Source organism: Bos indicus, chromosome 13, assembly GCF_029378745.1.
Source record: "Bos indicus isolate NIAB-ARS_2022 breed Sahiwal x Tharparkar chromosome 13, NIAB-ARS_B.indTharparkar_mat_pri_1.0, whole genome shotgun sequence".
Classification (NCBI taxonomy): domain Eukaryota; kingdom Metazoa; phylum Chordata; class Mammalia; order Artiodactyla; family Bovidae; genus Bos; species Bos indicus.
In genome coordinates this window covers 76,385,437-76,408,761 of record NC_091772.1, presented here as the reverse complement: position 1 = coordinate 76,408,761, position 23,325 = coordinate 76,385,437, and the positions used below count along the sequence as shown (strand labels likewise).

The window sequence follows — 23,325 nt, the reverse complement described above, 5'->3', positions numbered from 1 at the left end:
AGGGGAAGTGAGTGTGATCAGTGGTGGGCAGCCTGCCTTATTTACCTGGTTTCCAGGTGCCCACTCCAAAGCACATGCACTCCCTTATTAACCACCTGCCTTTCTGGCCCTTAGGCCCCTCTGTACCATGTATGAGTCAGGGCAGTTCATTGAAAACGACAGAACTCACCACAGTACATTTAAGCTGAAAAGGAATTTGCTAAAACTTAGTGAGTGACTAGATTTCCTAGAAGGGACAGATAATCAGACTGAGAAGCTCCATAGAACTTGGTCTAAAATCCTCCCTCAGAGTTCTTCACAGAAAGATACCTCTGGTACCCTGGGCACAGACTCCATGGCTACCATTACTCAAAGCCCTAACAAAAGCTCCTCTCACTCTGGGCCATCCCCAGAATTGCCTTCAGAAGGTTCCCATTTCTTAAGGTGACATGACTCCAATTCAAAATGTACATAAATCAATGCAGAAGACGAATGCATCTGCATTGCCCTCACCCTAGCTGCAAGGGAGTCTGGATAGCCATGTAATTGGAGTCACAGTAAGAGGCAGCAATTTATAAGGGGTAAAGTTTGTCAAACACAGGAAAGTTGCTCACAGGTTCTATGTGTCAGAACAAAGTACAAATACCCACTAAATTCCAGGCAGGTGGCCATGGCCGAGCCATTTTTGCCTTTAAGTGGCTGGTTCTTACCAAGCCAGAAGGTTGCAATAAATCACCCTCTGGTTATCTATCTCCTCCGCGGTGACAGACTGTGCTGTAACCACTTCCCCCAAAGCCCTTTGTCTCTTTAGCCTCTTTTCTTTGCGGTAACAAGGAGAAAGTCAAATTGTTGTCAGCATAGCTCTGATCACTCCTTAGGCTTGTTCAGCTGGAAGCCAACCTCAGGGTCAATGTGGTTGTGCTTGAAAGAGTTTTATATGCTGAGCATCAGGCCTACCCCGGTTCGTACATATAAAAGGGGGAAAACGGGCAGAGAAAGAGCTGCCCTAGTGTCTACATGAAACTTTCTACCCCTTCCTTTCTTCCTTCTGTAACAAATCATTTCTGAGTGTCTGTCATGTGCCCAGCACCTTGCTAGAAGTTAGACATATGCTGCTGAGGAAAAAAACAGCATGGTCCCTATTTGGGGCATATCATTTGAGGTAGAGGTGGGGAGGGCAGATATTAACCAAGCAGCCATGCAAACAAGCATAACCTGTTTGCTTACGTTTAAGCTAAGACAAGCATACCCTTTTAAAGTCAGGAAAATCATGCTACTCGCCTGCTTGGAGGAGCCTTCTGACATCTACCTAGGTAAGGAGAGGCTAGGGGAGCGTGGAATCTTGATTTTCGTAATTCCAACACATCATCTGCTTTATTCTGCTAGTGCTGGGCTTTTCGCTTCCCAGATGGCTCAATGGTAAAGAATCCACCTCACAGAGCAGAAGACTTAAGAGACATAGGTTTGATCCCTAAGTCAGGAAGATCCCCTAGAGGAGGAAATGGCAGCCCACTCCAGTATCCTTGCCTGGGAAATCTCATGGACAGAAGAGCCTGGCAAGCTGCAGTCTGTGGGTCTCCAAGAGTCAGACGTGACTCAGCTAGGAAGCATGTGCACTGGGCTTTTCAGCTTCAATGTGTGCAGTAAGCTGCAAGTAGATCCAGGCCCCTTCTCTTACCAGCTCGGTGACAAATAGCAGAACACTTCACCATTCTGGGCCTCAGTGTCCTCATCTGCGAAATGGGGCTGAAACCATCCTCCCCACCAGGGGCTATTAAACAAGATGACACCTATGGGTGCCGAGAGCCGGGCCTGGCACACAGTAGGTGCTCAACACCTGCTGGCTGATGTAATGATTGCCCCAAGCCTAAGCAGACCCTTCCTGACTCCCCTGCTGCCCTCCTTGAAGGAGAGTCATGCTGGTGTCATTGTTTCACAGCATCCTGGCTCCAAGGGCCCTGTGAACCATCACAGCTGGAGACTTGCCAGCCTTGGTCTCACTGCTTTGGGCTGACGTGACCCAGCATCACGGGATTTTATTCTTTCCTTTGCCTGGTCCTTTCCTGTGATGATCAACAGTAAGATAACAGCTGCACCTGGATCTTGTATTTTCTCGATTTTAATAGCACAGGATATTGGGTGGCTTAGGGATGCGGTATCAGAGGGCGAGCTGTCACCGTGTAGACAGACCAGGTGGAAGACAGAAGGTCAACGGCAGGAAGGAGAAGGACCCTCCAAGATAGGAACAGGATAACTTGATAGGCTCCAAGGGCCCAAATTAAATTAAATTCTGCGAGTGCTTTCTCCTTGTCAGCAGTTCCCACTAAGAGGAGGCACGGGCACCTCCCAGCAGTGATCTGGAAACAAAGGATTCGGCCCCTTGTTTTCCCTTTGGGGACAGAGCATCTCCCCATGGGGGCTGCAAGCCTAACTTGGCCCCACCGCCTCCCAGCCTGACTCTGCGGCTGTTCCTTGACATGCACCCAGGGGACGTCCCCTCCCCAGACTCTGTCCTCGCTGCCCCCGCGGCCCCATCTCCACGTGCCAGCCTTTGCCTACACTCCAGGCCTCAGCCATCACAATGGGTCAGAGGGACACAGTGTCTTCAGGGCCTCACCCTACTGCCTCTACCCTCTGCTGGTCCACCAACCTGTTGTCTTTCCTCGAAGCCCTGTCACCAGCTGGAAAGGTCTTTACTCATCTGTTCACCATATTTGGGGTGAATATGCTGTAAGTTCATGAAAGCAGGAACCTCACCTTTCCTGTTCACCTCTCTCCCAGATAACTGAACTATGCCAGGGACATAATGCAAGTACTCAGCAGATCTTTGTTGGGTGACTGAGTGAACGAATGAATGACCTGATCACTGTCTAAAGAGATTTGGTCTTTCCTTACCAAGTGAATCAGGCAAAAATCCACAGCCTGTGTGCTCAGTGATCATCTCGTGACACCCTGAACATAAATCAGATCTTTGGCTCTTGCCTCCTTTCCATGTCTGCCTACCTTCCTGGCTAGACTTAGAGCTCCATAAGGACTGGGGTTTACTTTGTGCTTCTCTGCATCTTCCCCAATGCCTTGCACCTGGCCAGCTCTTAAAAGATGCCTCAGGATTGGACTGAACTGGGTTGGAAAGGAACATGGGAAGTTGAGGCATTTAAAAAGCCTGGTCACTTTCCCAGATGTCATACTGTCTCATCAGTAGCGGCTCTTTGGTCTCCATAGACAAGGCATGGACTCTTTCCTCCCCCCAAATGCTGTTCCGTCTCAGCCCTGCTTCTGGTGAATTCCTCCTCATCCACCGGCATTTGTCAGTTCTTCCATGATGCCTTCTCTGATTTCTTCCTCCTTGTTCTTCAGCCCAAAAGTTCATCCCTCCACCTCTGTCATAGCACACATCCCGGTTTACTGCAATTTTCATTGTCATGTCCGCCTCCACCACTTCAGGACTCAGTATATTGTGAGTCCATGAGTCCTTTAAAATTAACTCTGATTGTCTATTCATGGTTTTTTTTTTTTTTTTTTTGGGTGGGGGGAAGCTTCCCAGGTGGTGTAGTGGTAAAGAATCTGCCCACCAATACAGAAGACGCATGAGACACAGGTTCGATTCCTAGGTCAGGAAGAGCCCCTGGAGTAGGAAATGGCAACCCTTTCCAGTATTCCTGCCTGGAAAATTCCACAGACAGAGGAGCCTGGCAGTCCATGGGGTTGCAAAGAGTCAGACATGACTGAGCACGCGCGCACACACACACACATTCATTTTTAGTGCCTAACTCAGTCTCTGTCAAATGGTAAACCCCTCCCCAACAAAAATTGCTTTTTTTAAAAAACAAATAATCAAAGTAACCATAAGATGTGGTAGGAGGACATCTAAGAACTAGACAGAGAGATACGTGTAACATGTTTAATCCCCACGTCCCTTCTGGAAGATGGCAGCTCCATGAAGCAGGGCTTCTGCTGTCTTCCCTCATCTGGTCCCCTGGCTCAGTGTAAAACCTCATACCCGGAGGCTGAACAAGCATGTGTGGGCTGCATGAAGGCAATGAGGCTGCTGGGGAAAGAGGGACCGACTCTGACGACCATCCCAAAAGGCTCAAAGAGGATATGAACCTAAGGCTGGTGATTTAAAGAAAACAGTGGACTCGTGTTAAAATAAACACTAGTTGAGGACCAGGTGCCAAGGTCTATCCTACACGCTGGAGCTACAGCAGTGAACAAAACAAAATTCCTGCTCTTTGGACCTGACCTATGGGGGGAAGAATGACAAGAACCAATAAAAGAAAAGAAATAGAAATGCAATATAATGGCAAGAAGTGAAAAATGTTCTGGGGGAAATAAAGTGGAATAAGAAGATGGAGAGGGATGGAGACATTGTTTTTCAATGGGTGGCAGGTCTCACAAGGGAGAGGATGTTAGAGAAGAGACCCGAATGAATGAGGAGGCAGGGCGTGTGGTTGAGGGGTGAGAAGGAGCAGGGAGGGGAAGCAGATGAAGCCCGAGAGGTGTGTCAGGGGCAGAGACAGGCGCACATACACAATATATGGGAATTAATGCCTCGGTCACACACTCTTCTGCATTCAGATTACACTTTGGGTTATGTTTTGGAATTTTTTAGTGTTTGAGTCTTTGACAGCAATTATTACTATTCTAGTATCATAAAGCCCTCCAGAAAAGTGCTTTAGAGAGACACTATTCTCTGTATTGGAAGTAGGTCCCACATTAATGAGGGCCTAAAGATTTTTAAGGAGATCTCACCCTGACCTCCTGATCTGTTGGCACAACCCTAATTCATCAGGGTGGCGCTAGTGGTAAAGAACCCGCCTGCCAATGCAGGAGGCATAAGAGACCTAGGTTCGATCCCCCACTCGGGAAGATCCCCTGGAAAAGGGCATGGCAACCCACTCCAGTATTCTTGCCTGGAGAATCCCACAGACAGAAGAGGCCGAGGGGCTATAGTCCATAGGGTCAACAAAGAGTCTGACACAACTAAAGCGAATTAGCATGCATGCATACAATTTGTCAGGATGCTGATTTTAAAGAGCAGAGCACAGAAGTGTCCCATGCTGGGGACACAGTCCAGAAGTGTCTATCCTGGATGAACCTTCCCCTGTCCACTCTTCGCCTTGGGTGATGATTTTCTGCCTCTTCCTCTTAAAAGGGTCAGGGCCATAAAAATCAGCACTGAGAACATCAAAGGGAGGGTTCCTTCCAGTCCAAGTAACCTGACCAGATTACCCGGAAAATAGGAGACTCTCCCTGTCCCCCGCGGTCCAGGTGGAAGGAGTCAGGGTTACAAAGGGACCCGCAGAAGCACACCAGTAAGACCATGGTCTTTTCTGCTTATGAGCTTACTCTGTCAGGCCCTGGTAGGTTTGGTTTTGTTTGAGGTTTAACAGGATTTCAGACTTTGGGGGTGGTCTCTTTGGATTTTCTCCTTCTTTTTCCTTTTGATGCTTAAAAATACTCCATGACACCAAAGAAACAACCGTGGCTGAGAAGATTGGAATTACACAGGATGTAATTCTCTTACACGTAAACGGTGGCTCATCTCGGGAGTTGTGATTTTCTTCACATAAGAAGCAAAAAGCTGAGGGTTTTGGCTAAATAAAAATGGCTCTGAATATAGTGTGATCTCAAGGACACCACCTTGAGGTTGGGGTTTCAGATCCTAAATGCCCAAAGTGGGACATTTGTAAAGTGGGGGCTACATAGTGTTCAGACAACTAACACACCACAAGGCTGCAGGGGAGAGGTGAGAGAAAATGGGTTAAGACTCTCTAGGTTTGTGTGTGTGTGTGTGTGTGTGTGTGTGTATATGCAGTAACTCACAGTGCATATAGTATGAGGAGTTTGAAAGTTAAGAAGTTAATCTTTGGTTGCACGATGATTGGGATTGTTAAAGAATAATTTTTTAAAAAAATAGGTAAAATCATAAATGTCCTACAACATGAAGTGAATATGTCAGAGTTTTCATTTAACTCAGGTAAAAGGGAATCAGAAATGTTTTAAAACCAGTTCAAAGGAAAAGCCAAAATGTAGACACATTTCTAGGCTATTGTTACAAACGCTGAAATGAAGTTGATGAATGGATGCAAAGCTGGCTTCTTCCATAATAGGGGAAGGGAGTCTGTAAACCCCCACTGGACATAATGTGTGTTTCTATGGAATTGTTTGCCTTATTATCAGTTTGCTATAGGTTAACTTGTATCTTTGCTGCTGCTGCTGCTGCTGCTAAGTCACTTCAGTCGTGTCCGACTCTGTGCGACCCCATAGACGGCAGCCCACCAGGCTCCACCGTCCCTGGGATTCTCCAGGCAAGAACACTGGAGTGGGTTGCCATTTCCTTCTCCAATGCATGAAAGTGAAAAGTGAAAGTGAAGTCCCTCAGTCGTGTCTGACCCTCAGCGACCCCATGGACTGCAGCCTTCCAGGCTCCTCCATCCATGGGATTTTCCAGGCAAGAGTACTGGAGTGGGGTGCCATTGCCTTCTCCAAACTTGTATCTTTACAGGATCATAAAACAGCCTAGTCAAAGCCAATGGAAGGCAAAAACAACATGGGCTGACGAGGTAGTCAAGAGAATCTCTAAATTTCAAAATCTTTTCCAATTTCTTCTTACAGAGGACACTGACATTTAATGAACAGGAGTCCAGGGATGCTTCAAGTCCTGACACAGGCAGGACAGTCCCACAGTGTCCCCCATGACTTTTAAATGTCCCTCTGGATATTTCTGCAAGTAAAATTCTGCAATTCAAACCCAGCTCCATAGGGCACAAAGTGTTGTTGCCTCTGTTAACATACACTGAACAGTTTCGACTCCAGTGTCCACCCCACATCTGTTGTTTCATTTCCCTTCTTGTACAATTTGGCTTCTGATCATCTCATTGATTTTAAACCCAGACTTACTCTTCAACAGCAGAAACAAACATCCCACTGATTCTTTAAATCTCGTAGGGTAGCTGTTCCTAAGCACATATTTATTCTCCTTGAATTTTGTGTCATTCTATTATTTTGTTATTTTTACTCTAAGCAATATTTACAAGTTAGTTTTCTTTTATTTCTCCTTGATGTTACAGCTAGGACAATATTCTGATTGTTTTTAAGTATGTGTGTGTTATTCATCAATTTCATTTCAGGAGTATAAGGCAGCGTGGATGTGGGCTCAGTCACTAAGACGTGTCCGTCTCTTTGAGACCCCATAGACAGCAGTCCACCAGGCTCCTCTGTCCATGGGCTTATCCTGGCAAGAATACTGGAGTGGGTTGCCATTACCTTCTCCTGGAGATCTTCCGACTCAGGGATCAAACCTGCATCTCCTGTGACTCCTGCTTGACGGGCAGATTCTTTACCACTGAAGCACCTGGGAAGCCCCATGTAAGGCAACATTAGACAATATTGGTCATAAAAGGGGGTGCTGAGTCAGTTGGTTGGGTTGAGAACCACTGTTTTCCAGGGAATATTGCCATGGGGTTTCCCTTTCTCAGATAACAATTCTCTACAGGGAAGCAAAGCCTTCCCCACTGTATAGAGTTTAGAGAACCAGCCCGTCAGGGAGGGATAGGCACTGACCCCTGGACGATCTGCCATCTCTTCTCAGAAGCCATGTTTGGAAACCAAGTCTCAAGCAGTGTAACCACAACATAAAAAGCACTTGAAACAGGCTTACCCTGGCAATGAGAGTTGGTTCCTATTTTCTTGGGCTCCAAAATCACTACAGATAGTGACTGCAGCCATGAAATTAGAAGACGCTTGCTCCTTGGAAAAAAAACCTATGACCAACCTAGACAGCATATTAAAAAGCAGAGACATTACTTTGCCAACAAAGGTCCATATAGTCAAAGCTATGGTTTTTCCAGTATCATGTGTGGATGTGAGAGCTGGACCATAAAGAAGGCTGAGTGCCCAAGAATTGGTGCTTTTGAACTGTGGCCTTGGAGAAGACTCTTAAGAGTCCCTGGAACAGCAAGGAGATCAAACCAGTCAATCCTAAAGGAAATCAGTCCTGAATATACACTAGAAGGACTGATGTTGAAGCTGACACTCCAATACTTTGGCCACCTGATGCAAAGAACTGACTCATTTGAAAAGACCCTGATGCTGGGAAAGATTGAGGGCGGGAGGAGAAGGGGATGACAGAGGATGAGATGGTTGGATGGCATCACTGACTCAATGGACATGAGTTTGAGTAGACTCCAGGAGTTGGTGATGGACAGGGAAGCCTGGCATGCTGCAGTCATGGGGTCACAAAGGCTGATGGCAGCACCCTTCAAGGGGCACACATAACCTGTGGGTGTCGGGGGTGGCTTCATTCCCAAGGTAATTTTCCTGTGAGATGCCCCCAACTTGTCCCTCCCAGGAATGAGCATCTCTGTCAAGCCTCTCCTGGGACAGAGTCACCAAGTCCTGGTCACTTAGATGAGTAATGTCCTTGGTTTTGAACTGAGTTGTTCACTTCTGTGTATTTGATCTCATCTCCTCCAAACTGGACTCAAACTTTCCAAGCTGAACTTGAGTGAGTGGAGTTCGGTTCCTCAACCAAATTTTGACTGAGGGTTCATGGGCAGAGAGAGGATAGAGACCCTTTAAATGTTAGTAAACTAAATTGTACATTATTTTTCAAATTACCAAAAGTACAACTGTCCTTGGTGCCACCTCCTGACTTTCAATCTGCATCCAGGATCAACCACTTTTGATGGTTTCTGAACTTCGATACTTCTGATAGCAAGACATCTCATTAACAATGCGGCCCTTATCCGCATTGTCCCATGCATCAGCAGTAGGTCCCTTTTTATGCCTGAGTCATATTTCATTGCAGGAATATTCTGTCCTTTGCTTATTCACTGACCTGTTAATGGACACTTGGGGTGTTCCCCTTGGGGGCTGTTATGAATGCAGCTGCCATGATCATTCTTGTTCACATCTTTTTGTGCTTTCATTTCTCTCGTATCAGACGTGGGAGTGGAATTACTGGGTCAGGGAACAGATGTATGTGTAATTTTTTTAAACTTCCAAAGAGCTCGTCAAAGGGGTTGCTCCGTTTTACACTCCTGCCATCAATGCCTGAGAGCGCCTTCTGCTTCACATCCTCATTTCGTCAGCCTTAGACATTGGTTGCCAGCCTCCTGCTCAACACCTGAAGGACTGAGCACTCAGTACCCCCCACCCCACCAGCAGCAGCAGAGTTTTCCTCTTCTTCCATAGAAGTAGGAAAGATGGAGTTTGAGAGGAAACTGCATGGATTTGAAGCTCAGCTCTACCCCTTACTAGCTATGAGCACTTGGATAAGTTATTGCATTTCTTTGTGTCTCTGTTTCTGCTATGAAATGGGATAATAAGAATACCTATCCCATAGCATTATTGAGAGCACCGATTTCAAGAACGTCTTATACTCAGTAAACAATACATGTGAGCTATTGTTATCCTGTTGGGGCTTATCATTTTCATTTTTAGCAATACTTGAACATCTTTATTTCTTTGTCCAGCTGGGAAAAGTGTCTCATGACTCCTCACTTGGTAAGACAGTGCTTGTAGAAAATACATAAACGCCTTCTATTTGCTGAGCAGTGTTTGGGAAGCGTCATATACAAACTGAGTCGATGATGCTGGCATCATCAACTCAATGGACATGAGTCTGAGCTAAGTCTGAGAGATGGTGAAGGACAGGGAAGCCTGATGTGTTGTAGTCCATGGGGTTGCAAAGAGTCAGACACGACTGAGCAACAGCAATATAAAATTTATCACAATCTTCACATCAAATTTCTGAATCAGATATTATTAACTATGCTCAGGTTAGAGATGGGTAAACCGAGGAGCAGAGAAATAAGATAATCCACCCAAGGTCCACAGCCCAGAGGTGGCAGAGTCAGGATTAGGACATGAGCATGTGGGTACCAGGTCCATGCGCCACTGACCCCCTCACCCTGCTCTTCCCACAGGCTCTCATTGCCCTCATGCACTCCCCAGAGCTTTGGCATCCATCCTTGTCTCAGAACACGAGGCACATGCTGTAAACATTTAAGGGAAACTGAGATTATTTTGGAAATTAAGACACCATCCAGAGGGAGGAAGGGGTATTTGAAGGTGTTCTCCCTGGTTTGTTCAAACAGTTGTTCTTCGACCCTGGTTTTTGACACAGAGTTCCTAAATTTCTTGGAATTTCCTGATTCCAAGTTGATATGTGTGTCTTTTGTTCTAACAAGGTGACTCTTGGTGGCTCCTACAAAGCTCCTGAAGGGGACCTGGTTACCAGAAAGATCAAGTATGATTAGAAGTTTGGAAATTCAGCATCATCCACCTCCTTGGGGAAAAGAAGAAAGACTGGAGATGGAGTCTCCAGTGATAACATTTGATCACAGCTGCATAATGAGGCCTCCATAAAAACCCCTCAATGGTGGGGTCCAGAGAGCTTCGGGGTCAGTGAAAACGTCCATATACAGGGAGGGTAGTGTACTCCAACCCTACAACTCCACAGGGACAAACTCCTGCACTCAGGACTTCTGCATTTCTAAACCTCCCTTCATTTATCTCTTCATCTGACTGTTCATCTGTGTCCTTTAGTATGCCCTTTATGTGTGTGCAAGCTCCCTCAGTCGTGTCTGACTCTTTGCAACCCCACGGATTGCAGCCAGACTGTAGCCAGGCTCCTCTGTCCACGGGATTCTCCAGGCAAGAATACTGGAGTGGGTTGCCCATCTCCTCCTCCAGGGGATCTTCCCAAACCAGGGATCGAACTGCGTCTCTTGCATCTCCTGCAATGGCAGGCAGTTTCTTTAACCACTAGCATCACCAGGGAAGCCCAGTGTATCCTTTATAATAAACCAGCAAACCAAAGTAAGAATCCCCCTGAATTCTGTAAGCCACGCTAGCCAATTATCAAACCTGAGGGAAGGGTTGTAGGTAGGAGCCCCAAATTATAGCCTTTTGGCCAGAAGTACAGGTGACAGTCTGGGACTTGGCGACTGACACCTCAAGTGGGGGCAGTCATGGGCCTGAGTCCTTAACCTGTGGGTTCTGACCTTTATGCCAGACAGATGGTATCAGAACTGAACTGAATTGTACAACAATCTGCTGGTGTCGAAACACTGGTCAGTGTGGGGAAACGAAAGCACACATCTGGTTACAGAAGCATGTGTGTGAGTGGTGAGTGGGGTGGGGGGAACAGAACTTTCCTCCAGTTCTTCCTAGACAGTAGTGGACATTGTGGACACCCACAGCAAGTACAATCCAGACTCACAAGACCTCAGGAACCCTGGGTTCCCCTGCCAACCCATGGGATGCAGAGAAGCCAGCCCCACTCCACCCCAGTTAGAGTGCTGGTCTAAGGGTGACCCCACCCATTTCCCTTGACCATACCTTGGTCAGGAGCAGACCTGTCATACGATTGGGGGCAGGAAAAGCAAGATGCTGGTACTTTCTAGGAAAGGTCCTGCTTGATCTTCTGAGAAACTTCCAAAGCTTTTTTTGACCTGATTTCTGGATACCAAAGGCCTCCCCTACCCAGGAGGATTTCCAGCCTCAGGCTGAAGTCAACCCCAAGGACAGTGAAGAGAAGGAAAGAATCTGATCTTTTAAGACATCATCAGGATGTCCCTGGTGGTCCAGTGGTGAAGAATTTGCCTCCCAATGCAGGGGACATGGGTTCGATCCCTAGTCTGGGAAGATCCCACATGCCATGGAACAACTCAGCCCACGTACAACTACTGAGCCCCTGCTCCCCAGAGCTTATACTCTGCAACAGGAGAAGCCACTGCGACTAGAGAGTGTCACTGCATAGCAATGAAGACCCAGCACAACCAAAAATAAATTAAAATTTTTTTATTATAAAAAGATATCTTCAGGGGCTGATTAACCTTTCGACTGATGGGAAACACCATATTCTGTGATTGTTTAAGCCAGTTTGAGTGTGAGTTTCTGTTATTAATCTCAAAGGCATCCTAATCTACAGTGATTTACAGGGTGTGAAGAGCTCTGGGCTGTTATTTTATCTCAAATTTTCCACGTGTGTGCTAAGTCGCTTTAGTAGTCCAACTCTGCGACCCCATGGACTGTAGCCCACCAGGCTCCTCTGTCCATGGGATTTTCCAGGCAAGAACGCTGGAGTGGGTTGCCATTTCCTTCTCCAGGGGAGCTTCCTGACCCAGGGGTCAAACCTGTGCCTCTTACATCTCCTGCATTGGCATTGGCGGGCAGGGTCTTTACCAAAGAGTGTGCAAAGTTCAAACCACGTTTGGGAGACGCCAAACACTTACCATCCCCAAGAAGGCTGTGAAAGAGAGAATTTTTCATTTGAAAGGGGACTGATTTCCTAATAACTGATGTTGGGCTTTATTTAGAAAACATAACATGCCCCAAAGTGAATAAAACAGTCCATGAAAGCAGCTCTTTGCAGGAAGCCACCCTCAGCAAGAAGCATTTGTCACTTTAACAAAACTGTATTGTCACCAACTTTTAGGAGGAGAGGGCGGCAGAGGAGGAGATGGTTAGATAGCATCACCAACACAGGAGTTTGAGCAAACTTGAGGAGATAGTGAAGGGCAGGGGAGCCTGGTGTGCTGCAGTTCACAGGTTTGAAAAGAGTTAGACATGACTTGGAGATTGAACAAAAACAACAACAGCAAACTAACTTTTAAGCCAGGCTCTCCTGTGCTCTACTTATCTCCAGCCCAAGCACACCTTCTGGATCTTTGAATCTCACAATACTTTGCCTAACTTGTCGGTTCTCTCCACAGATCAAAGCAGTAGAAATGAAGACTAGGTCATTAGCACGTGAGCAGACCTCTTCCCTGGCCTCCCCTTCAGTAATCTCCTGAACAAACTGTGTGAACAAGAGAGCATCCAGAGGAAGACCACGAGGAGCTGACAGGACTGCACGCAGTGGGGGGATCAAAGCGACTCTGCCCCCACCTCAAGGACGGAGATTACTTTCTGTTTCTCTTTAAAAGCTTTCATGGCCGAGCAGAACCTTCAGAGGTGGTTTTGGAGGGGTGGGGTGGGGAGGGGGACTCTGATAGAGTCATCCGTTGTCTCAGACCTGAAACCCAGACTCAGAAGTCCTTGTTGCCCTGGGAGATATTTTAAGGTTTAACACTTTTTAACCACACTCCTATTTACTATACATTTTCGCAACATTTCTACTGAATGAAATCTGTCCGGATGATTTTTTTTTTCTTTAAAAAAAACAACTTCTTATTTTGTATTGGGTTGTTGTTGTTCAGTTGCTAAGTTGTGTCTGACTCTGGCAACCCCATGGACTGCAGCACGCCAGGCTTCCTTGTCCTTCACCATCTCCCAGAGTTTATTCAGACTCATGTCCATTGAGTCAGTGATGCCATCCAACCTGCTCATCCTCTGTCGTCCCCTTATCCTCCTGCCTTCAATCTTTCCCAGCATCAGGGTCTTTTCAAATGAGTCAGCTCTTTGCATCAGGTGGCCAAAGTATTGGAGCTTCAGCTTCAGCATCAATCCTTCCAATGAATATTCAGGGTTGATTTTGTTCAGGATTGACTGGTTTGATCTCCTTGCTGTCCCAGGGACTCTCCAGCACCATGGTTCTAAAGCATCAATTCTTCAGGGCTCAGCTTCTTTATGGCCCAACTCTCACATTCATACATGACTACTGGAAAAACCATAGCTTTGACTATACAGAAAGTTTCAGGGGAACAGTGAAGGGTCTCAGCCATACATATCCATGTATACATTCTCCCCCAAACTCCCCTCCCATCCAGGCTGCCACATAACATTGAGCAGAATTCCAACAGTAGATCCTTGTTGGTTATCCATTTTAAATATAGCGGTGTGTACATATCCATCCCAAACTCCCTAACTGCCCCTTCCCCGCATTCCATCTCCACCCTACCTCGGCCCCTAGCATTCTCTAAGTCCATGAGTCTCTTTCTGATTTGTAAGTTCATTTGTATCATTTCTTTTTAGATTCCTCCTTTAAGGGATGTCATATGATATTTCTCCTTCTCTATCTGACTTACTTCACTCAGGATGACAGTGTCTAGGTCTGGATAGGTTTTTTTCTTGATAGAATGCATAGGAGTTCCGTGAGAATGCCGGTCCGGTAGGTGCTCCCTGCCACCCTCCACCCGCCTGCACTCGGCACTAGACTTGCTCTGTAGGAAGGAGAGAGGCTGCGTTCAATATAAATGCAAAGCGCTCCAGACACTCAGGATTATCTGTGCTTTGCATGAATCATGACAGCAGCTTGCAAGTGGGCAGGACTTGGCGGAGCGGCCCCGTCACAAATCCACCAACACGCTCCTCGGAAGTGCCTGTGAAATCTGCCTTCAGTCGCTAATTTCACACTCCAGGATCAGAGCCGCGAGCAGCTCCGGGCACAGAATTCCCGTTTTTCACAACAGTTTCCTTACCCTCAGACCCCCTTGGATGGTATCTCCTCCACCTTTTAAAAAACTTAAATGCTCGATTTTTTTTTTCAGGTCAAATTTCAGGGGCCTTGTTGTTTCGTTTTGGGGTTGTTTTTTTTTTGCTTCATTGTCTGTCTCTTTAGTGCCTTGACTTTGCTAACAGCAGAGATTTTATTTTGGCTTCAGATCTTTTGTGAAGCTCTCTCTGGCTGGGTTGCATTTTTGAGAAATCAAAATGAATCGCTCGCATATTCTGCATTTATTATTCCCTCTCCTGCAGCTTTCTAAATAATGTACGAACTGTAGATGCTTCTGTGATGAACGTCAATGCATTTGAAATGCACTGTTAAGATATGCCTTTCACCTCCGTTCAGATCAGAAAATGAGTTTTCTTCCTGGGTTTCTGCAAACCTGAGAAGCACTCCTCACTTCTGAAATGTGTCAGAAGATACGGGGAGGGTCCTTTGGGCCCAAGGAAGTGAGGATCCTGAGTTGACTGCAAGAATTTTGGTGGTTAGATTTATAAACCCTAAAAGATTTGCAATTGGGATTAAGGTTGGATTATTTTGATTGTTCTTGTTGTCAACGAACTCTATTGGGCATTTTCATCAACTCAGACATAATATCTATTCAGCTCATAAAATATTGTGAAAATCTAGTTCGTTTTCTGGGAAAGAAATCACAGGTTTGTTTCTGATATAAATTGGATTCTGAAGGTTTTTTTGCCTGTTCGTTTAAGAAGCCACGGTTCTCATTCTAATACTTAAAAAGAAGATTAGTGGAGCAACCAGGAAATTTAAGGCAGACATCTCAAATTTTAATTCCTAGTAAAACAACAGATCCAGTCTTTATTTTAAAATTTGGTGTTTTGTTCCTTAAGGATTTGGGGGACATCGATTTTTATTTTTTAATATTGCATTAAAATCATATTTATCTTGACTACCCTAGCTTTTTGTGCTTCACCTGCCTTACCTCCATCCCAGCCCTGAATTCATTTCAAGATCAAGGAAGCAGTGAGTGTAGGAGTTCCCAGCAAAGGACAGAAGTTTTGGGGTCTCAATCTTTCCCTCAGCAAAGATGGTGGCAAATTGGGGTCTCCCCTAGAAAAAAAGGAGATTTGAGTCTAAGGCGGGCCCAGGCTCCGGTCTCCTGCTCCTTCCTAAACAGCAGGGATCAGTGCCTCACCTGCCCACCTCTTGCATTTCCTGCCTTTTCTTTTCTTCTCTCTCTCTCTCTCTTCGTTCTCTTGACCTGAGAGGGGACCACCATCACACTGCCAGCTTCATTCCAATTTAAACCAATGGAATGCCAGAACATTCCTTGGGTTAGGGTCTCTCAGTTGAAACATCGGCCATGGGGAGAAAGGGAAGGATTTCCAGGCAAGACAGGCCTCCAAAATACCAAATATTTAGATATTTGGAAGAATCTACTTGCATCAGTGACTTTTTCCCCCATTTATTTCTGCAGACAATTGAAGGGCCTGTACACGTTTGGGACTGGTTATTACAGTGGCAAAACAGTCCTTGAATCACCCACAGACATCACCTTTCTGTAACAGCTGCAGGGGGCTTGACACCATGGCACCCTGGGGGTCTTGCATGCCTCGAAGTCAAGGCTGGGAGGGCAGTTCATCTCAGACTTAGCAGAGTGCCTTATGACCCTCCTGGAACACGAGAGGCTGGGAGGCTGTGGGAGGTGCCCCCAGGCCACTGCACCCCACTGCCTCTTTCTCTCCCTGGGAGGCTGTCTTAGGCATTTTCTCATCACCAGCAGGCTGAGGTCTGAGGCTCTCTCTCACCCCCTGAGAGTAGAGCTGCGGACTAGAACACCGCTCAGCTCAGTCTAGAACCGGCTTCTTGGCAACAGGTATCCCATCATTCATTGCCACCACCCAGCCCCTTTTATTAAATGTCCCCCTGCATCCTAGGGGTCAAGCTTTCCTTTGAGCTGAAAGCCCCTTGGAGACAAGCAGAAACACGGAAGGAATTAGCATAAAAGGACATTTACTGACCCACATAACTTACAGGCAATCGAAGGCAGTGATTCTTAACACAGGTAATCTGCCCCCTGCTCCAGGGATACTTGGCAATGTATGGAGACATTTTTGGCTGTCACTGGAGGGAGAGGAAGCAGGGTGCTGTTGGCACCTGCTGTTAAACATCCTATAATGTACAGGAAAACCCCTCACAACAAGAAGTATCTAACCCCAAACTGTCTACAGTTCTGAGGTTGAGAAAACCCGCTCTAAGCGGAATGACTTCAGGCATGGCTGGATCCAGGAGCTCAAGTCAAGTCTTTAAGACTCCATTTCTCTCCAAGGTTTGGCTGTTTCCCTCTGTATTGACCTCATGCACAAGCAGGATCTCTCTGTTCTGTAGCCTGGTTTAGATTCTCACAGAAACCAGTCCTGAGAAAAGAGAGGTGGTCTTTCCAGTAAATCAAACCAAGTCTGGCGTTGAAATTCACTTGCCATCAGGAGTCACTTTGACCTAAGGGAGCGGGGGGAGGGGGGAGAGGGAGAAGGCAGCGCTTGCCGAGGCTAGCTGGAGGCCAGCAGGTCAACTCTGGCACATAAATTGAAGAGAGGAGGGAGTGTTCACCCAAAATGAAATCAGCGCAGTGCTTCCAGAAGAACGAAGGTGATGGACACGCGCCGCCACGTTTATGAATGAAAGGTGCAGAAGGAGAATCCAGGTAGAGGGAACGTTTATGAATGAAAGGTGCAGAAGGAGAATCCAGGTAGAGGGTTAAACACACACTATGGAGAAAGAAACGATGAAATGTGAGACAAGGAAAGAGTAGAAGCATGAGTTAAATTGTGCTTTCCAGAAAATACGCCCGGATGAGGACTGGCAGGCATTTTCTTTCTTTCTTTTTTTTAATTCGATTAGGAAAAGAATTATCAACACGGGTGACATGTGCATACCTTGCACACATTTCAACGAGCTCACATAAACTTGTGCAGGAGAAAATATTTTTGCAAAGTGTAATGCATGATACAAACAAAAGGGAATGTGGAAATTATTGCCCCAGATGCTGGAACTGTAAAACATGTATTTCCCTCAGGGTCCTGTTTCCATAGAGAAATCAAGTTCTACTTAACTTGTTTTTTAAAGATGAAAGTATGGTGCCTACATTCCTTAACAATGAGAAAGAATGCATATGTTAAGGTAATGATGGTTAGTCAGCAGCCCCGTTTGACCCCAAAACACTCTGGTTCTTCAATCAAGAAGACGTATGTTAATAAATCTGCAATAGCCGATGATCAACAGAGAAGTCACAACCACACAGACAACTTGCCGAAGCTGATGGAGATTTAAGGGAGAAGGTGAGCCCTCTTGGAAAGCCGGGATTGTCTCTGGTGCACCGGGCTGGACTCAAAGAGGATAGAGACTTAAAAAAACCCACCTCTGTCATTGCAGTAATAACTCTGTTCTTCTTGCTGTTGGTGAAGTCTCTCCGTGTCCCCATCACCCACCACTCTCCCTGTTCCTTCTGCCTCATGCACACTGGCCTCATTTCTGGCCGCTCAATTCTCCGGGCCTGTTCCCTCCTCTGGGCCTTCTCACTTGCTGTCCGCTCTGCCTGGCACACTGGAGACCGCGACTGTAGCCTTTCTCCCAGAGTCCTGGTGGAATTAAATGAGTTTCATACTTAAAAGGGTTGGAACAGTGGTGGCATAGAGCACCCAGGATATATTCGTGATTATTATTACTATCCATTCACCCAATGCGATTCCCAGGTGACCCAGTGGTAAAGAATCCCCCTGCCACAGGACGCAGGAGATGCTGGTTCAATCCTTGAGTCAGGAAGATCCCCTGGAGGAGAAAATGGCAACCCGTCCAGTACTCTTGCCTGGAAAACCCCATGGACAGAAGGGCCTGGTGGGCTGCGTCCATGGTGCTGCAAAGAGTTGGACGTGACTGAGCGACTGAGCGCATATTCACCAAATAGTGACTAAACCTGTTAATGCTGCAATCGTGAATGAGGCAGCACGGTCTCTGTCTTCAGGGACTGGACATCCTATTGGGGTGACAGATATGACAATTACAGGTAGTCATCATGCTATGGAAACCGTGGGTAGTCATCACTTCAGTCCATCACACCCAGAACCTGCCTTCACTATTCAAGGCCATTTTAATTGTTGCTACAAAAGACTGGCATGTCCTCCAAGCTGCATGTAGCCGAAACAATAAGGTGTTTGCCAGGAACTTGGAGTCAGCCGCATCTAGTTCTAGCTGAGCTGGGGAAGCCTGGTCAGGATCCCTGACCCTCCAACTGGGCACGTGTGAGTGTCTGCTTGGTGACCTTTCGACATCAGAGAGCTGAAAACTCCTTCCTCAGATGGTGCTAAGTGCCTGTTACTGAACACGTGTCCTGTGAAGAGATCCGTAGCTTAGTTATGCCTGTGCAGAACTATAATGAGAACTATAAATTTTTCTTAATTCCAATCACCTTTTCCCAGGCTCCCACACGTAGGACCTCCCAGCTCTATTATCCCATAAATACCCTGAGCCCCAGCCTTTGGGGAGGTGGGTCTGACACTTGTTCTCCGATCTCCTTCCTTGGCGGCCTTATGAATAAACCCTTTCTTTGCTGCAAATCCCAGCACTTGCCAGGCATTGTGCAAATGAACCTCGTTTGGTAACACTATGAAGAGAATAAGATGGGTGTGGTGGGCCGCACAGTAAAGAGGGGACGGAGACCTCTGCAGACGAGGGAGTCAAGGAAGGCTTCATGGAGGAGGTGTATTTTTAGCTGAGACCTGAAAAATGAGTAGGAGCTTGAAGTGCCAAGAACCAGGGAAGTAGCGTTTCAGATGGGGACAGTACAGCAAAAGCCCTGAGTGGGGAGGGGGCTTGAGTGTCCAAGAAAGAACGAGGCCTGTGTGACCAGAGTAGAGAAAGCTTCCAGAGGCAGGGAGAGACCACAGTGAATTGCAACATACATGTCAGAAGAGCAATTCGAGCAGTAGAAAACCAGGGTGTGATTTGCTCTCTTCCAAGGCTTCCCTGGTGGCTCAGTGGTAAAGAGTCCGCCTGCCAGTGCAGGACAAGCAGGTCTAATCCCTGGGTCGAGAAGATTCCCTGGAGGAGGAAATGGCAACCCACTCCAGTATTCTTGCCTGGGAAATCCCAAGGACAGAAACGTCTGGTGGTCTACAGTCCGTGGGGTCACAATAGAGTCAGACACGACTTGGCGACTAAGCCACCACCCTCTGGCTACTGAGTGCCCCCAGAGTAGAAATGGGGATACCAACGAGGCAGCCAAGAGGCAAGGGTGACTGGTGATGGGGAGAGGCCGGGAAATAAAGCAAAGTGAAGCCATGCGAGGTGCCTTCCAGAGGCAGTGCCATGGAGATGGCTGAGTTGCTGGACTGGATGTGGAGAAAGAGGAGAAGGAGGGCGACCAAAGGGGCTGGCCAGAGCCACTGGGCGCATGATGTTCGATTGAGTGAGGACCCTTGGTAGCAAGCAGAAGGATGTTTTTCATCCCCGAGTTCCCAGGGAGATGCTCTCAGAAAGCCCTGATCCCCAAGACATGTGTGCGGGGAGGCAGGACATACTCCTTGTGGCCGGGGAGCAATTGGGAAGGCCTCCGGGGTTTGAGCGCAACAGGTTTACCCAAAGGAGCGTGGCTCCCTCTCCCCACAGTAATTGGAGCCCCCGGCGAGTTCCATCCACCAGAACTGGGAGCTTGGAGCTGTTGGGTCTTTCGGCTCCTGCAGCCTCATCTGGCTGTTCCAGGACTAGACTCTTCTCTACAAGGTCCCCCACCCCGGGGACCAGCCTCCCTGTCTGTAAGGTTTATTGACTGAATATTTGGAAAGAAGAAAAACTTACTGGGGATGAACACTCATCACGCTTTCCATTTCTAATCTGGTCTTGGTCAGAGTGTCTCAGCAGGGGACATTTTTGGCACTTTGTACAGCACGATTCATTGTAAGGGACTGTCCCGGGCACTGAAGGATCTTGATCTCTACCCCACACGTTGTAACAACTGAAAACTCCCAATTCATTTCCGATCACTGGGTTTGCATGCAAATCTAGCTCTTAAAATGTCTTAGAACGTCTGAGAAGGACAAGGGGGAACCACCCCACCCCCATGGCGCCATCTGACAAGCATGGCAAACGGGTTAGGTCCGAGCTAGGCTGCCTGCAAGTATTCCGTTACTGATGGCGACACGTGCAAAGAAGTGGATGTTACTTAGCGAGCGTGCAACCCTGCAAAAATAGGCAGTTACGACCAAATGTGAGAATTGGAAAAAAGGGACCCACCATCAAGCCCCACATAGTTCCGGGCCCTGGGGAGGCAGCCATGACCCCAGACCTGCCCCTGCAGACCCTGCCCTCAAGACAGGAGACAGACAATGAGCAAGAAGTCAAAGCAGCACTGGAGACAATTCCAGAGCACAAGATGTGTACTGGGAAGAAGTTTAACCAGCCGAAGTGATGGAGCGGCGGGCGGGGGGTGGACCTGAACAGGGACTCAGGGAAGGAGGAGGGGACACCGGACCTGAGTCCTGGAGGAGGAGGAGGAGTGGATTATGGAAGCGGTCAGGGATGGGGCCCCAGCAGAGGCAGTCACAGCCCACCTGCCATCCCAGCGGGCCCAGTAGGACCCATGGAGACCCAGCCTCGACCTGCCCCCACACAAAGTCCCTGCCCTTGCAGCCTGGCGGTCATCAGCAGCCCCTGGAAGGAGTGATTAAGAGCAAAGACCCTGGTGCCGGGCTGCCTGGGTCCAAATCCCAGCTCTGCCGCTTCCTAGCTGGGTGAGATCTCTCTACGCCCATCTCCTTATCTCCAGGAGATTATCATGCACCCACCTCACGGGGCTGCTGTAAGGATGAAGTGGGTTAACGCCCACAGCACAGCACCTGACCCCAAGCCCATGTATCCACCATTGCTGCTGGTAGGAAAGTCCAGCCTGTTCCACGGGATCCCCAAAACCAATGTTAACAGACCGGGACGTCCAACATGATGGGCCAAGGGTGGACATGAAAGACAAACCCAGTCGGCACCAGAACATCTGTTTCCCTAGAACCTGTGCCTACATTTTTATAGCGAAGAATTGAGCGGCAGCCCGGCAACACTTCACGGAAAATTAATTACCCCTGTGCTTGCCCCGCCCCTATTCTCCCCATTTAACCTGTACTCTGCCACCTCCACCCAGCCCTACAGGGTCCCAAAACTGCAGATTACACACAGAGAGGGGGTGGGGGGTCCCCGGGGCTTCAGACACTGAGACGGGGCAAGGGGAAGCGGGCCGGGCACAGTGCCCCACTGCATGTCCCGCACACCCGAGCCCCCTTTGTGCCCGTGCGCGGCCTCAGACGGCCGCCCCTCGCCCCTCGCCCCTCGCCCCTCGCCCCTCGCCCCTCGCCCCTCCCCCTCGGCCCTCCCCCTCGGCCCTCCCCCTCGCCCCTCAGGATGGGGACAGCCGGGACACCGCCTGTGTAAACGGTGCTTGAATCACTCCATCAGGCTCCCGGAGACACAGGAGAAGACGCCAAGGCCTCCTCCCGCCCAGGACCATCTTCCATCAGGGGTCGAGAAGCAGAAGAGGAGGTGCCGGCCAATCCCAGCAGCAGCCACAATTTCCAGAGCATCTCCCCCGCCCCCCCCCCCCCCCCCCCGCAGACGAGCACTTTGCACTCAGATGCGCCGGGGCGCCTGGAAGTAGCAGATAATAGACGCCCCTGAACTTGCAGAGTCCTGCCCAGATTTCGGTCTGAAGGAGTAATTTGCAAGAAATAATTTGCTGTATTGAGCAGCCGCCAGGAATCTTGGCTGATGGGCGTTCTCTCTTGGCCGCTGTTCTAGACTCCAGAGTCAGGGCTGGGGCTGGGGGGCGCCCCCTTGGCCTCGGAACGGGGGTGGGGGGCCTCGTGGGCTGCAGGGAGCAAGAGAGTGCACGGGCGGACTTAATGGACGTGTATGCAGCCCTGTAGGAGGCCACAGCTTAGCGTGTCCCCTCCTGATTAAAGCACAGGGGTCAGTTGTCCCCATCAGAGCCGACAAAAGAGGATCGCTTTGGTCCCAGGGAGCTTAGGGAGCTCCTCAGATGCCAAAATCTGGCCCCCGGCATTCTTAAAGTGACCCTTTCAGGAGGGAGAGACTTCCGTGGGGCTCACAACCAGCCTCTGGGGAGAGGGCAGAAGGACAATGTCCTGAACCTGACCCTGCCCTGGCCTGAGGGGAAGGGTGGTGGTCTGCCTGGAGGCGGAGCTACAGAGGCAAATACCCACAGGCCTGGGGGTCCTAGGACTCCCCCAGAGGCTGGGGGAGGGGCAGGGCCCACAGGATGATGTCTCCCCAGCACGGAGGCTGCGTGGAAACAGGCCCAGCCTCACCTGGCCTTCCAGCCGCCAGGGCAACCCCGGGAAAGCGGAGGTCGTGTCCACCCCAGGACTGTGGGCTGCCTCAGGACAGGGCCTGGCCCGGCGTCCCTGTAACCCTGGGCCCCACCCCTCCCCTGCAGAGATCCCCCCTCGGCCCCCAGGGGGATAGAGCAGACGTCCCTCCAAGCAGCATAGCTTGCTGGGCAGTGCCCCCTGAACAACACTCAGTCTTGGGGGAAAAGCCCTCATGTCACACCACCCAGCCCAGCACCAACACGCCCTGGTGCTCACGACTTTCCAGAATGATTTTCCGTGAGTCAGAGTTCACACTGCGGACCAAAACCAGCCAGGAAGGTGTCTAGTTCATCCCTCCTGTGTTTTTGGGAAAAAGTGAATCTACTGTCAACATGCGAAAACCTTGAGATTTCCTTGGGAATCTGATTCTCTTAAGGTCTCAGGAGAGGGGCCACCCGGGCCCAGACCCTGCCCTGGCAGCACGTGGCGGCCCCAAGTCCAGGCCTCCAGACAGGCTCGTGCTCTGCAGCTTGCCCCAGTCCCCACCCCTCCCTCTCGCCCCCACATGGAGACCCGGGACCTGCCCCCCAGACCCCTGAGCTGCTCTGTCCACAGGCT

General features: G+C 48.7%; 2 long non-coding RNA genes across 6 annotated transcripts in view; one reads left to right on the top strand and one right to left on the bottom strand.

The window, feature by feature from the left end:
• The window catches only part of LOC109567525 (uncharacterized), a 34,904-nt gene that overhangs the window by 5,045 nt on the left and 6,534 nt on the right, over positions 1 to 23,325 (bottom strand). For all 5 annotated transcript variants that reach the window (XR_011570258.1, XR_011570256.1, XR_011570259.1 and 2 more), the window contains one exon: positions 17,757 to 17,976. This is a non-coding gene — a long non-coding RNA (uncharacterized lncRNA). The remainder of the gene's footprint in view (positions 1 to 17,756; positions 17,977 to 23,325) is intronic.
• LOC139186608 (uncharacterized) lies at positions 8,258 to 13,268 on the top strand. The gene is made up of 3 exons (XR_011570261.1): positions 8,258 to 8,488; positions 10,176 to 10,388; positions 12,705 to 13,268. It is a non-coding gene; the product is annotated as an uncharacterized lncRNA (long non-coding RNA).